At 39.0% G+C, this 15250-nt stretch overlaps 1 protein-coding gene across 2 annotated transcripts in view; it reads right to left on the minus strand.

The window, feature by feature from the left end:
• CD28 (CD28 molecule) overlaps positions 1–15250 on the minus strand; it is a 30943-nt gene that overhangs the window by 15158 nt on the left and 535 nt on the right. The gene's annotated exons all lie outside the window — the stretch shown is intronic.

The raw sequence follows: 15250 nt of genomic DNA on the forward strand, positions 1-15250 counted from the left end.
GCCCCACTCCCTTTTTCTGGTTTCTTTTCTAATAAAGATGGAACAGTTAAAAAAAAATTGGCAGAACTCAGCATTGGCTTAGATGTGGTGAGTGAGGGAGAAGGAGGAGTTAAAAGTGATTGTCCTCAGGCCCACAGACCAACCAAGTAAGTAATACTGTTTTGCCTACATCTCTTCTTCACTCATTATGCTCAGAAACTGAGGTAAAGTTTATACATCTGGGCTATGAAAAGACGTTCTTCCAGCCTAAGAGATCACTGCAAAGAAAATGTGAGTTACCTCCAAGGTTCCTGGGAACACAGTTGACTGCCTGGAACTTTGTTCGGTGTTTTCTGTTTTCACAAAGGAGAAGTGGTAGTCTTCCTCTCCTGAAACTGATTTTCCTTCACAAAGCATAATATAGTGATAATATTTTCCTTCTGTTTATCGTGGAGCCTCCAAAGTCAAACCTCAGCATGTTTAAGACTGCTGGGATATCTCCTGAACATATTCTACCTCAGCACTACAAATTGAGAAATTTCTCAGGGAAAAGCAATCCAAGATCCCAGTGTCTTGGCTGGCTGTTACATATTCGGTATTCTCTCGGTTGATGGCACATCCAACAACTGCAAGAGGGAAGAAATAATCCTTTTGTGTGTGACTCCCTGTACCAATACTGTGTCAGGAAAAAGCTTGAAAAATATTGATTACATGGCCATTTGATGAAAGAGACGTCCAATGTATTTGTCAATGTTTACTTTTCTCTGTCTTCCATGTCAACACATAATATTAAAATTAGGTGCTATGCTTCAAGTGGTTTGCCAAATATGTGTGAGCATGTGGCTATGGTTTCTAGCTTAGGGTTCAACCCAAGTTAAGGATTGGCTGACAGAACTTCTTGTTTTCAACATTTATATCCTGATAGCCCTTGGTTCCACCTTGGTTCATGTCAATCATTCAGAGAAGCCTAAGTGTGAAACCATCTCATAGGACTTCAAAATCTACATCTGCTTTAAAGAGACACTCAATGAAGGAAATTCACTTTTGGTGGTAGAAAAAGATAACCAATTCCTCTAAGTGATATTGAATATATGTGATCATTATAACTTACAGTAGACACCTTAATTCTGATTCCTCTTATTTTTTCTTAAAATGGAGCACTGTAAAAATCCACACCCCTTACTCTAGGGGAGTGGGGCAATAACATGGATAAGTCATAGCAACCAATAACAGAAACAACAAATGACATTGGACTTTGATACGTATTTCGGTTCTCTGAGTTTCAGGGAGTCCACACAGTACTTCAAATAATTTAAGAACGCATTGTAAAATTTAAGAACATACCTAGACTCACAAAAAAACTAGAGAAATATCTAGCTTCCCAATACTAACATTTATTTGATTCCTTTTTGCTCTTTAGTTCATGCTAGGAGTGAAAAACATCCTTCTCAGGTTAATTTGGTCTTAGCAGACCAAGCCTTTCCCTGTGGATATTTGGTTTCCTTCTTGCGAGTGCTTAGGCAAGGTCCACCTAGGTCAAACCTACTACATTAAAAGAAAAATACTGTAAATTCAACAATTGTATTTGCTTCTGGTTTCAAAAGATTCGCTTGACTGACATTTCTCTAACTGAATTGACAAGTTGTTTTGATGATGAATTTAGTGCTTTGCTTTCAAAGCCTTTCCTAGCAGCTAAATCAGCTAAAGGTGTGGGGACAGGAAGCTATAACCTCAAACCTCTCTCCCTCACAACTCCTCCTTAACAACAGGCAACATGAAGAATAAGATTGGAGGCGAAAATGTACTTATCTGTTCCTTATAAGCAAGGCAGTGAGAACTAAAAGATTTCCCATAGATAATCTGTGAATCTTGTGATACAGTTGACTTTTGGAAAATTGGAAGTTACATGTGCTTCCATGAGAACTGGTTACAAAAAAACAAAACAAAAGCAAAAACAAAAAACTTTCCCTTTTTCCCTATTGTAAATGGGTCAATTACTACATTAATAGCTGTCAACTCTTTGCACAGGTGAACCGGATAACCATCTCTAAGGTGTGGTTCTAAGCACCAGAGAAGGAACCCTGACGCTGGAAGGACCCTTCTCACCAGCTCAGTTAATGCTTGGATTTCAAAAGAAGATGAATCCTAAAATGCCATGTAGGGAATATATTGACTTCAATTAGTAATTGTGGCCTACAGTCATAGGACTACAAAATGCTTTTTCCTATTTTATCTCATATGAACTCCATATAAACCTCTGAAGTAAACATATAGGACAGCCATTTTTATGCCCATTTTATAGATAGGGAAACTGAGGTTAAAGAGGCCAAATAAGTTGCCCAAGTTTTAGGACAAGTGACCTTAAGGACGTGGCTCATGCTTCATGACTTGTAATGTATTGTTCTTTTCCCTCTGGGTTGCATTGTGTAAAATTTTCAACACAATTTCGGTGAGTGATCCTAGATTATCTGAAAGCAGGACTGGATAGTTGGATGGTACTAGAAGTGAGAATTAGGGAGGAAAACACAATTGAGTAGGGGAATAAATGGAGTGAGATCAAGATAAAACCAAATTAAATTCAATTTTCTCCACCATTTTGCTGGAGTACCATCATGCAAAAAGTGCTCAGCTGGAAGGAATGTTGGAAATAATCCAAGCCAACCCTTTATTTTATAGAAGAGATAACTGAAAATGAAAAAAGTAAGTGACTTTTTAAACAAGGTCACACAAATAGTGGAATAGCTAAGATTATTTATTTATGTTTCTAGAAATAATGCTTTAAATCATGAATGAATAGAAAGCTAACTTTGTGCATTCAGCAGATTCACGTGATTTCTGGTGATTCATGGTCATATTTAGAAAAAGTGTGTTTGGTTTTTTGGGTTTTTTTTTAAGGTTTATTCTTTTTTCAGAGACAGAGACAAAGCATGAGTGGAGAAGGGGCAAAAAGAAAGGGAAACACAGAATCCAAAGCAGGCTCCAGACTTACCTGTCAACACAGAGCCCTAATGGAAGCTCAAACTCACAGACTGTGAGATCATGACCTGAGCTGAAGCCAGGCACTTAACTGACTGAGTCACCCAGGCACCCGTAGAAAAAGTGTGTTTTCAAACTTTCTTTACCTGTAATGCACTTGCACAAAACACTTTGAACATGAACATTAGTTGAAACATAGTCACTTTTCATTCAAACCTCACTGGGAAAATTCTTCAGGACACCTGTGAATTACATATATGTATCATGTTTAATTTATGATATGCCATCTTTCCTTTTCCTTATCATAGCACCACAGAGAAACAGAATAGCACCTAGGGCTAGTGAACTAGAGAATAGAGTAGACAGCACTCAAGACTGGTATTTGCATTGAGACGTTAAGGAAGCAGTAGGTAGAAATATAATACATCTTTAATTGGCAATGTGATTTTCTTTCAGAACCTCTCAAGAACTTTATTGGATTCCATCTCTGCACATCACAATCAGAGGTTTTTTTTTTTTGTTTTTTGTTTTTTTTTTTTTTTTTGCAGCTTAAAAATCAGATCGTAAGATCCTAATCACGTCGTTTCCTTTTTTAAAATTCTGACTGAACAGAATTTAACGTGTCAGGCAGGAACCCAAGAAAATGAAAGCTTTCTATTTTCAACTATCTTGCTCTGTGGTGTTTGCGAACGCAGTATGAAGGTGACGCTGATTTCCTTGGGGTATGGCACCTCCCTCCCGACCACAGAGCTGGTGAAGTTACTGTAACTTTCCTCTGAGTATATTTCCTCTTCAGGCCTAGGATACTCTTTAACACGTGGCCATCTGACCACTTGCTCCATTTTAGGCTCCATTAAGGGCAGGCTTGCTCACAGGCCAATCCAGTGTTTGCTCAGGGAACTGTAAGACAAACTGTGCTTTCTGGGAGGAAAGTGGCTCTTTCCTCTGTCTGGTGGCTTTGCCTCATACAAATGTGAGAAAGAGGACTACAAAACACTTGTCAGAATTTTGCCATCTTCTTTGAGCTATAAACAAAGCTAGGAATGACCTAGCATACCTTGAATGGCTCCAGACTCTCTGAAATTCATGTTAAAATGAAAACAAAAATACACATTACATTTTCAAAATCACATTGTGGTTGTTCCATCTAGTTTTCTAATGACTGTTGTCTTGAAAGTTTCCCCATTTTCCCAAGGAATAAAGATCTAAGGAAAGCTCCTCCAAAAAAAGAGCTTTGAAAAAGCATGTTGTATTTTCAAAGCCAGCCATATGTATGTATGTGTGTGTGTATATATATATATATATATATAGAGAGAGAGAGAGAGAGAGAGAGAGAGAAAGAGAGAGAGTGTCTCATTCAGGATCCCTGCGGAAAACAAATGGCACGATCAAAATTGGGCAATAGGAGGAAGGCTTATTTATAAAAGGACTGTTGTCAAAAGTGTGGAACCACAAGGCAAATGCTAGAAACTGGCTCACGGCAGCAATTATGACCACCCTTAGGTCTAAAAGGGCATGGGCAGGGTAAGCCTACCAGAACCAGAAGGAAAGAGAATCGTGAAGAGGAGGCCACCATGACAGACGCAATGACTTTTTTCAGAGAAACCGGCCACGGGACCAGCCCTGCCCAAGACTGTGTGTGTACAGCCATCAGTTCTGTCAAGCATATTTACTCGTATCAAAAGGATGATTTGTATACAAAATCCAGATTCCTTAGTTCAAACAAGTACAATGATTACAGGTAGCAATAAAAATAGAAATAGAAACCTAATTAATAAATTTACTCAACAAGCTGCTGTTAACCAGCACCAATCTAAGCTTCATGTTTCACCCTCATCTTTTTATACACAGGCTGGACACTCTAGCATAGAGGACATTTGTTCTTGTCCTTTTAAAAAACTATTGTGCTCCATGCAATTGTCGGAAAGTAACTCAGAGGTCAAATAGTTCAGTAGCAAAAAGTCCCATCTGAGCACCTAGTCATTAATTCTGAAGAGAGAAAAATTATCAAAACGATCAATGAGTACTTTCTGAAAAGAAATTTCAATGTGTCAGAAAATTGTTCTTTGGTATTCTGACTTCTGCCATGACAAAGTCATGCATTTATTCAGCAAATAAGTAATAGAACAAAATGTCCTAGGTTCCTGGGAGGTGTAAAAGACTCAGCCTCCTTCTTCTAAGTGAAATCCTAAGGCAAATGCACAATTAGCTATACTCCAAAGCCGCGTACGGTGCAGGAGCCCTGTCATGGACAGTCGCGTGAAAAAGGCCTTATTTCCAGATGAGATGATTCTGGAGGCTTCTGTGCAGACAGACTGACCTTTAGCCGGGCCATGAAGTCTGGGGCAAATTTAGACAGACTAAGATCAAGGGAATGACTTTTAGCATAAAGGTTCATTGGTGACCAGCAGCGCATTCCTTTTACATAAAGGGGAAATAGGTAAAGATGGCTGATAGCAATCATAGAGAGGTTTCAATGCCAAGAAAAGACACCTGGATTTTATTAGAAAGGCAACGGGAGGTATTGAAGACAGCTGAGTTGAGAACGGTGTGGTAAGTGCTGCCGTGTGGGGTGCACTAGCTGAAGGAGGGTGGAGGGGAGGCAGAGACCAATCAGGAGGCTGTTGCAGTAGCTCTGATGTGAGCTCGTAGGGCCAGAGCTGAGGAGGGGGCTGGGATGGAAAGGACGGACGGACGTGGAGTTGGTGCTTGGTCGTGCTCACTGACGGTGAACAAGAATCAGAAACGACACAGAGTTTGTGGGGAGGGGGAGGGTGGCAGTGGAGGCATTGTTAACAAAATTTGGTAAGTGAAGAGCGGAAATTTGTTTGGAAAAAAAAAGCCGTAGGGTTCAGTTTTAGATACACTGGGTTTGAGAGGTGGGTAAGGCATCCTGAAGGAAAGGTCCAGGAATCAGATGTGCCGGACCAGAGCTCAAGAAAGTCGGAGATAAACACATACATCAGGATGTCCTCTGTATGAAGATAACGGCTAATGTTAAGGCTGCCGAAAGCCATTGCCTGCACTGTCGTAGCCATCCCTATCATCCATCCCCATTCGGACGCTGCCCAGGAGTGCAGAGTGTGAGCACTCCAGGACTGAAGCTCCCTAAGCACAAAGTGACGGAAATGAGTGTGATGTGACCCAGCCCTACAATTCAGAAGTCCTCAATTGTCCTCTCAGCTCCAAATGCTACAAGGAAAAATCTAAGAGGCCAACCAGGAAGAGCACCTTAACTTATACACACGCTGCCAGACCACTCCCAAATATCCAGTTTTATTACCCTAGTAGTAATTACCTACTACTACTACAGTAGTTACCTATAGTCCAAATGGTAGGTAACCAGTACTTCACAGCTTTCTACATAAACAGTATGATGATAATTCAATCTTACATCTCCAAAGAGCCTCCTCGAGGCCACCTTGGCACATACACAATCTTCTAGGCAAATGTCATGACCTGGAAGTTTGAAAATAATTACTAAGTTGAACCTTAACATTACACAGGAAGGTGGAAGAGAGGGAGCAAAGACCAAGTCCTGCCATAATTTCTAAGCATCTTAGTACTTAATGTCCTGGCTTGCAGTCTCTCCAAGCAATTTCAGAGATGTCTGCTCTGCAACTCTTTGTATTTTCTCTAGAGCATCCACAAAGGGGCGGGTGGCTGAGTTGCCTCATGAGAGCAGATAAAAGCCAGCATTTCTTATTCCATGTAAGAAGCATTTTTAAACCAGAAATAGACCTGAGATGTCTTCAAATCCAACCTCCTCACATATCAGACAAGGAAATGAGGGCCTAGAAAAGTTTTGTCACAATTCAACAGACTAAAACTTCTAATCACATCCCCTTTCCTTGAGAAATCAGTGACTTTAGCTTTTAAGTTTGGGGAAAATAAGGGGGGAGGGGGGTTGTAGAATAACAGACATGTCCTCCACAAAGCCAAGGGCAAGCAGCTACATCCTTGTTCTGAAAAACACATGGAGATTCTGAGATTAACTTCCCTGACTGGAAATTGGAGCCCTGCCCATGATGTTGGGCAAGATTGTTCTGAACCTTGTGACCCTCTTATCTCAGGCATGAGCTGAGGCCAAGTCTAGCCATATTGTTCATTTTTGAAGGTTCAAGCAAATTTAAAATACAAATGGGCTAAGCCTTCAAAGTCAAGGTATGTATTATCCAGTAGCTCTTGTTGATATAGGTTTAACACCAAGGTCTGTTCTGAAAGAATTATGTATATATATATATATATATATATACACACACACACACATATATGTATATATATATATACACACACACACACATATTTAATAAAAGTTTTTAATGTCAGGTATGCCAGCATGGAATCATCCATCTACCCTAGCTCCATACTAACATACATATCTCTGCCCCTATAAATCTCTTCTTTTCTTCCTCATTCCTCTTAGACATTTATCCTCCTTTCTCTAATACTCCCATCCTCTGTGCCCCAAATCTCCCTCCCCATCTCCTGGAGAAAACTGCTTCCATTCTCCTTTATTTTTCTCCCTCTTCCTCTTTTATTTCCCAATGGTCTTCTTTCCCCTCCACCCCTTCAACACTGCACATTCACTTATTCACTCCCTCCCTCAAGAACAGCATTTGGCTTCTTCCACAGGTCAAACGTAATGAAGTCATTCAGTTTGCAAACATTTATTACATACCTACCGTATATGAAAAAATGGTAGACATTATAGGTGATATAAGCTCCCAATTGTCTCTAATCTAGCAATTTCCTCTCTTTCCACTATCTCTATTTTGTTCCCCTCCACTTTTTCTTGACCTTTTGAAGTGTTACCTCGCTTCCCCACCATTCTGTCTAAGCTCCAAAATTCCAACTGGCCTCCTTTGAGCCAAAACCAATACCTCCCCAAGTCACTATTCACTTCTCCCCTTATACAATTAATGCTATTAAGCACTATCTCTTTTTGAAATTCTTTCCTCCTTTGGCTTTAGTGGTGTTCTATCGAGCCTTATTCTTTTCTTATTTCTCCAAACACATTCTATGTCTCCTTCACTGGCTCGTCATCTTTGTTAGCCAACTCCTAACCAGAGCTGTTTTCCAGGTAAGATTCAACTCTGCTTTTCTATAGTTATACTCTCTCCTTTCTTTTTTTTTTTTTTTTTATTTATTTTTTATTTATTTTTAATTTTTTTTTTTAACGTTTATTTATTTTTGGGACAGAGAGAGACAGAGCATGAACAGGGGAGGGGCAGAGAGAGAAGGAGACACAGAATCGGAAGCAGGCTCCAGGCTCTGAGCTGTCAGCACAGAGCCCGATGCGGGGCTTGAACTCACGGACGGTGAGATCATGACCTGAGCCGAAGTCGGACGCTTAACCGACCAAGCCACCCAGGCGCCCCGCTCTCTCCTTTCTAGTGGCCATCCATTCTCATGACATCAGCTTTACTCCAAAGATGAGGATTCCTAGATGTTTTCTTCTTACCCAACTCCCATAGCTTCAGGTTTGTACTGGACACTTTTCTGCCATCTCAGGCCCTTACTTCAAACTCAGTGTGTCTAAAACTAAACACAATTTGGCTCCCAAACTCAGCTGCACAGCAACACCTTCATCTCAGGTGGTGATACCACCATTCCCCTGTTAAGCCAAAAACCTTGGCATCATTCTTAATCCCTCTCTCTCTTTCAGGCACTAAATCCTGGAATTTCTACTTTTCAGTCATTTCGCAGAATAGTTGTTTCTTTCTGTTCCCACCTTTGCTACCCAAATTCTAGTCTACCCCTTCTCCTGGCAAAGTGCAGAGTGTTACAACATGATCTCCTTACCATTAATCTCTAGGCATTCTAGACCATCCTGCTTCCAAAAACTTTCCAGCTGCTTCACAAGGCCTTGAAAATGAAGTCTGAACTTGGGTTATCAGTATTCAATCCTTGGTTTGACCTGATTCTACCCTAACTTTTCAAGCCTCCACACATTCAGACTGGCCCTTTGTTCCAAGAACACAGAACAGTATGCCTTGTTTAATTTCTTTATTTGTATTGCTTCTCCCTCCTGAAGTAACATGGGATTGGTAAGAATATGAAGCCTGGAGCAAGAGTGTCTGGATTTACTCACTTATTAGCTGTGTGAGCACAGGCAAGTCACTCTATTTGCTCCATGCTTCAGTGTCCCCATCTTATAGATAAGATAATCATAGTAATTGTTCCAAAGGATTTCAGGGAAGAATAAGTGATCTAATATAGGGAAAACCGGGTAGAGCAGTGTCTGGCACATTATAAGTGCTAAATAAGTGTTAGCTAGCAATTATTATTAATAACATCATCCATTCATATCCTATTTTTTAATATCCACTTCAATTCCCACCTCTCCATAAATGCTTATATTCTGCATTAATCTTACTAGCAGATTTATGTTATGCTTCTTCATTTTAGTAGTAACTCATTCATTTCCTTCTTCAGGTATTTGTTGAACACCTATAATGCTTCCAGCACTGTGCTGAAATAAGTTATAACTTCAGTGTGTTGTTAAGTTATCAGGATGAATAAGACATGATTCTTCCTGCAAAGAGCTCACAGTCTAGGGGAAAAAAAACAGATAAAAAGATGTATAAATGCATAATAACAATTTTGGGAAACCTGAGAAGGAAAGAAGTCCCTCACTTTGCCATTTAGGGTCTCAGAGAAGGCTTCTTCAGGTGAGAGGTGTAAGGGACACTTCAGATTACAAGAATAATATATGCAAAATCATTAAGGCACCAAACAGCATGAGGAAGTTGCACCGAGTTAGTTATCTGTTTCCAGCTGCCATATCCTGTCATGTATAGTCTTCTCAACTGGATCATAAAGTCAGAGAGAACTTGGTTAATTACACAAGCAGCTCTTGTGTGCTAAGTAAGTCTTTATAGTGCTTTTCCTCTTTTTATATTCCTTCAGACTCCAACAGAGATTAAAAAAATAACAGAGGTTTACTAAATATTTGTTAGATTGAGTTACATTCCCAATGGGACTCTTCTTACAAGTCCATAACACAGGCTGGATGCCCAAGGAGAACTTCCTCAAAGGAGGTGAATCTTGCACTATATTCTAAAGTGAAAGATGAGTAGGATTTGGATGGATGGAAAGAGAGAGAGAGAGTTCCAGGAGGGATGCAGCATCAGAAAGGGCATAAACACAGAGTTCAGGTAGGTGCGACTATGAAGAAAGCTGCAATATTGGGTTTGAGGATCCTATATTAGGGAATGAAAGAAAGTAGATTGGATAAGTGAGATGGATCCAGTCTAAGATCATCCAAAAATGCCAGGACACGTTGCAAAGTCACCTTTCTATGAGCATCATCTAGGAACCATCAACACAACTTGCTTTTCTATAGCTGGAGAGATGTCCAAGTTCTTGCCCATCTCTAAGTATCTGTGGCTGAATCCACCACTTGCACGGAGAATTCTGTTTGTAACTGTTTGGCATAAAATACATTACTGTGAACAGAAAATTATTCTCAATGATACTAAATTGAAAGAAAAAAATTCTAGAAAGATTTCACAATTCTCATTTGTACTTCATTGAAACTCAAACTGGATTTTTATATCAGTCACAGAACCTAGAATAGCACATAGAAGATACTAATAAATACCTATAGAATGAGTACATGAATGAAGACCTGTCTTGCTAAAGCACAAGAAAAAGCAGGCACTTTACAGAACAGAAACCTAGTAACAGCCTGGTTTTAGTCCTCCCAGGAGCTCCAACGTGAAAGGAAACAGTCTTCTTATACATGCCCATTCTCTCCCAGTTTCTATGGGACAGAGTCTGTGGATCAGAAACGGAACCCTCCTGGACCCGATGTTCCTAAAGCTGGTCTTAAATTGTGTACCCTCTTTTTTAGTAGTGTTCAATATCAAAGAAAGTCATCACATCACATGAAAGCTGCAGATCTAGCGACAGTGATATTCTGCCACTTCAGCATCTGACAAGTGTTCTTAATTAAACAATGAAGACTACAACCTCTACCATCTCAGCAAATAAAAACAACAAAAAAAGAAAGAAAAGAAAAGAAAAGACCCACCCACCTCAGTTCCTAACAAGGGAATCTATGTCACTGTTAAAATGCAAGATATGTCAATAATTCAGATTCTTGTGTGAATGAGTGGGTGAACAGGAATTCCTGCTATAATCAATACATTACATGGTGAATCATGAGCCACAAAGTTGACTTAGATACTGCAGAAAAGGGGTCCTGATTAGATCAGAGGTCAGAGTGAATTATGAGTGGGTGACATTTATGACACCATCAGGAACCATTAACCCAGTTACCTTGACAGCTGAAGTCCCACAGATAACGAAGATGATGACAAATGAACAAGATGACGGTAATGGCGATGCACAGATAAAGTTGCAGCTCATAGTTAAGAAATTCTCCACCACAGTGCAGGTTTCCATCCAGCAATGAAAATATAAACACACGTAACATGTATGGTGACACACAGACTAAATCAAGATGCCTATGACGTGAGTATTGAAATACTAGGCCAAAGAAGTCTAAACTCTCTTTTTCACATCCTCTAACAAGTGACCAACGAGCCCTTGACTCCATCCAGTGTTCCTCTCTTCTAATGTTCAGAATCATCAAAATGAGAGTGGCAAGCAAGAAGTTTGACCCCTACTTTGCAATCACTTCTCCCTGGGGCCTGGATTGCCTTCTCTCCGGCTTCACGGACCAATTCTTATGCAACGATTCTCAGACTGAAAGCTCTGGGTACCTTTTTTTTTTCTTTTTTTTATGACAACACCATGTTAAGACCAAAAGAGTCAAGAAATGACCATAAAAGAGACATAGATTCCTAAACACGTCTTCAAAAACCAGAGACCCCTTCAGTTAGTCACAAAACCACCCAGATGTCATTTTTTCCAAGAGTTCAGCTAAACCATCTACTAAGGAGAAAAGTACCAGCCTCTATGAAGTTACATAAGTAACAAATTTCTTGAAGAAAAAGGCAAGCAAAACTTTAACCAAGATGAAAGGGAAAAATGAAAGGTTTTATCCTTTTAAGTGACCTGCTGTAAAATAACTGCTTTGAAAGATTGCCCGCCCTCCAATTTGTAGATGAGAAAGTTTGCAATCGTGTATCCTTATCAATGCCCGTACTAGTTAATAAAGAGCTATTGTTTTAGAGATGATAAACCACAATGGAATTGTCTTCTAGGATATTGGTGGCATAAAAATTTTCATTTTGTAAACGTCAGCACACTGCATACAGGAACTACTTGGAGGAAAATAACCACATGTTGTAAAAGCTGAATGGTAATCGTGTGGCATTTCTCCACTCAGGAAAATAAAATGAAGACATTAAAAGGGAAGACAGTCTAAGTCTAAAGAAGAGAGAGCAAGATCCCCACCTCCCATCCATAAAAAGGGTTTTAATGTGAGAGCTTCAGAGTTACAATCACAGATCAATTTCTCTTTCTAATCAGTCTGTGAAAATGACTCATTCTATTCCTTGGTATTGATATATTGATATTGATTTTATGGTCCTTGCTATAAAAGTCCTGTCTGGATGGTTGTCTTTAAAAAAATAAAAAGTAATAATCCTGTCGTATGTGTGGGAGTAGAGTAAAATAAATTCTTAAGCAATGTCTGTACATTTGAAATGTCCATCAAATTTACTTGAGATGACAAAACACCCAGTAGATTCTTTAACAGTCAGAAAAACGGGCTACAGTATAGTGGATGTCATGAGATACAGCAATCTGCCGATTATATAGCATTTTCAATGCTCATCTCTCTATCTTATCTTTCCTAAGCCCAGCCTCACAGCAACACTTTCCTGTGAGAGGTCAATTACTTCTTGTTGTGGACAACGACCTCAGAGGGGTCATTTGCTGAACTAAAAATGAAGTCTTTAATTACCTTGCTTCACTGATGATTTTTTTTTTTAAATCATCTTCCTCCTGCCTTCTATGCCTCTCTCATAAAAAGAAGTGCCAAGGGAAATGCAAAAGCATTGGGGAAATCCACTGTGTTCAAACTGGACATTTGGACAGTTTATTTGTGGAGGTTTGGGGAAAGATGAAAAGAAATCCTCAGATAGAAAAATAAATGGTGTTTTCCTGATTTTTATCTTCATGCTGGATGATTAGCCTTGGTGAAAAATAACCAATACTGGCTGAAAAATCTATGATCAATGCCATCTACGATATGCACATTCCTTCTACCATCAACCACAACTTGGTTCCCTTTCAAGGACTGCAATTCTAAGTTGGACTCTATTTGAAAGTCCAACAAAATCCTCTCAATTTGTAGATCTCAACTGCACAGTTGCCCAAATCTGGTAGGAAACATGTAACTTTCTTAAAGGATTTGTCTAAGTTAAGGTTTCCTCATGCTTCCTAAATTATATATTTTTTTAAGTTAGCTGTAAAGATCTTTCTACAGTGTCATTAAAATCATGAAGAATCAGGTTAGGTTTAACCTTCATAGAATAAACATTTTAAGCTATGCTGTGAGCCAGTGAGTTCAAATTTTTTAAATAGTGGAAAAGAACAGTTCTACACACACACACACACACACACACACACACACACACACACACGCTTCAACACAGACATACCAGTAATCTCTCTCAATCCTAGGGAGGACAGTTACAGTGTGACAAGAGAATTATTTTATCTATAATTTCTTTATGGAAGGCAAATACAGAGAGGCAAAAAGCATATGGCAGGTTTTGAATCATTGATTAGAATGGATCATGCATCTTTTTATGTTGTAGTTATTTTTTCTCATAAGTTTTCTTACTGGAAGAAGCATTTCAAAGTATTTCTACCCCTACTTCATTAGACGGCCACTCAGTATCAAATCTTAAAAGTCATTATGGGGGTGAGTTGGCATTTGAAATGCAGATATATCTCCAAGTAGAAAACAGAGGTCCCACATGTGTATATCCTTAATGACAGTTTTAGCTACTCCTCTTTCAATAAATGTTCTAAAGGAAAAATATAAAGCTTTGCATCTTACAAAAAAATATCTTCAAAAGAGATTCAGTGAGTTGATGACAGATGGTTGTCCACAAAGCACATCAGGAGAGTATTTTGTGTACAAATACTTGAATAGTTTCGGTGAGAATGAGGCTTATCTTTCCTTTCTGTCTATCCTTGACTGTGTAACAAATTGAGAAATTTTAAATATCTTTAAAAAATAAATTTTAAAGATCCCTTAAAAATAGTTTAAAGAGCTTTTTCTAAAAGAAATTTTTTAAATTCTTTTAAAATAGATTTGGTAGTTTTAAATGCTTGGCACCAGATACTAGGGCATAACCTAGCTCATCACCAGCTTATGTCTTTCATTGTATCGGCACGTTTTATAAATACACACAGTTTGTAAATGTGCTCACTGGCACAAAAGGCAATGGAATAGATGGGTGTATATGTAACTATTTCACTTGTGCAGGTTGGGAAATTATACCCTTTGGAGTTCATGCACATGATGTTAAGAACAACATCAAATAATGCAGTCTCCACACCACCAAAATAAATGAGAAAGAACATTGAAGATACTGGCTAGTCAACATACCTTAAAGGAAAAATAATTATCCTATTTAGATGTGCTCACTAATCAGTACAAATCCTGAGCCAAGCGGGACATTTTTCAAATTCTGAGAACGATTCGAATACCCGTCCCCAGCCCACCAAAGCAACAAGCTCTTTCTGTTTGGAATTGTGATTTTCAAAGATAATTTAACCCTGGATATATCTGGAGCTATGAAATCGTAAACCACATCACATCAGGCAGAATAGTATAATCGTCAAGAGCTGAAGAGTCAGATTAAGGTGGTTCAGACCCTGAACCAACAACTCATATCTGTATATACTCGGACAAATTAACATCCCTACCCCTTGATCTCTTCATCTGAAAAGGAGTTCCATTATAATAGCACTAAGTGTATCATCTTCATCATCACCATTGGGAATTTAAAGGATTTTAATCTAAGGTAACAGATTTCAGCCAATTGTAAAAGAAACTAATTCTCCATTAGCATTTGGATTTTGGATTGTGCCACCTTCTGCAATGACGCCAGAATTCATTCTGACACACTGAATTCAATTTGAGTAGACATAGGAACTACGACTAACATTCATCTTGCAAGCCAAGCACTGACTGTGCTAAGCATTTCACACAGATTTTTTTCATTTTATCCCCACAGTGACCTTGAGATGAGGTTACTAGTATCCCCATTTTATAGACATGAAAACTGAGACTCATACAGTTTACATACTAGCCTAAGCTCAGCTAGTAAGAAATGGATCTGTGATATGAACCCTAGTGGTC

This window comes from Panthera onca, chromosome C1 (genome assembly GCF_046562875.1).
Source record: "Panthera onca isolate mPanOnc1 chromosome C1, mPanOnc1 haplotype 2, whole genome shotgun sequence".
NCBI classification, from domain to species: Eukaryota; Metazoa; Chordata; class Mammalia; order Carnivora; family Felidae; genus Panthera; species Panthera onca.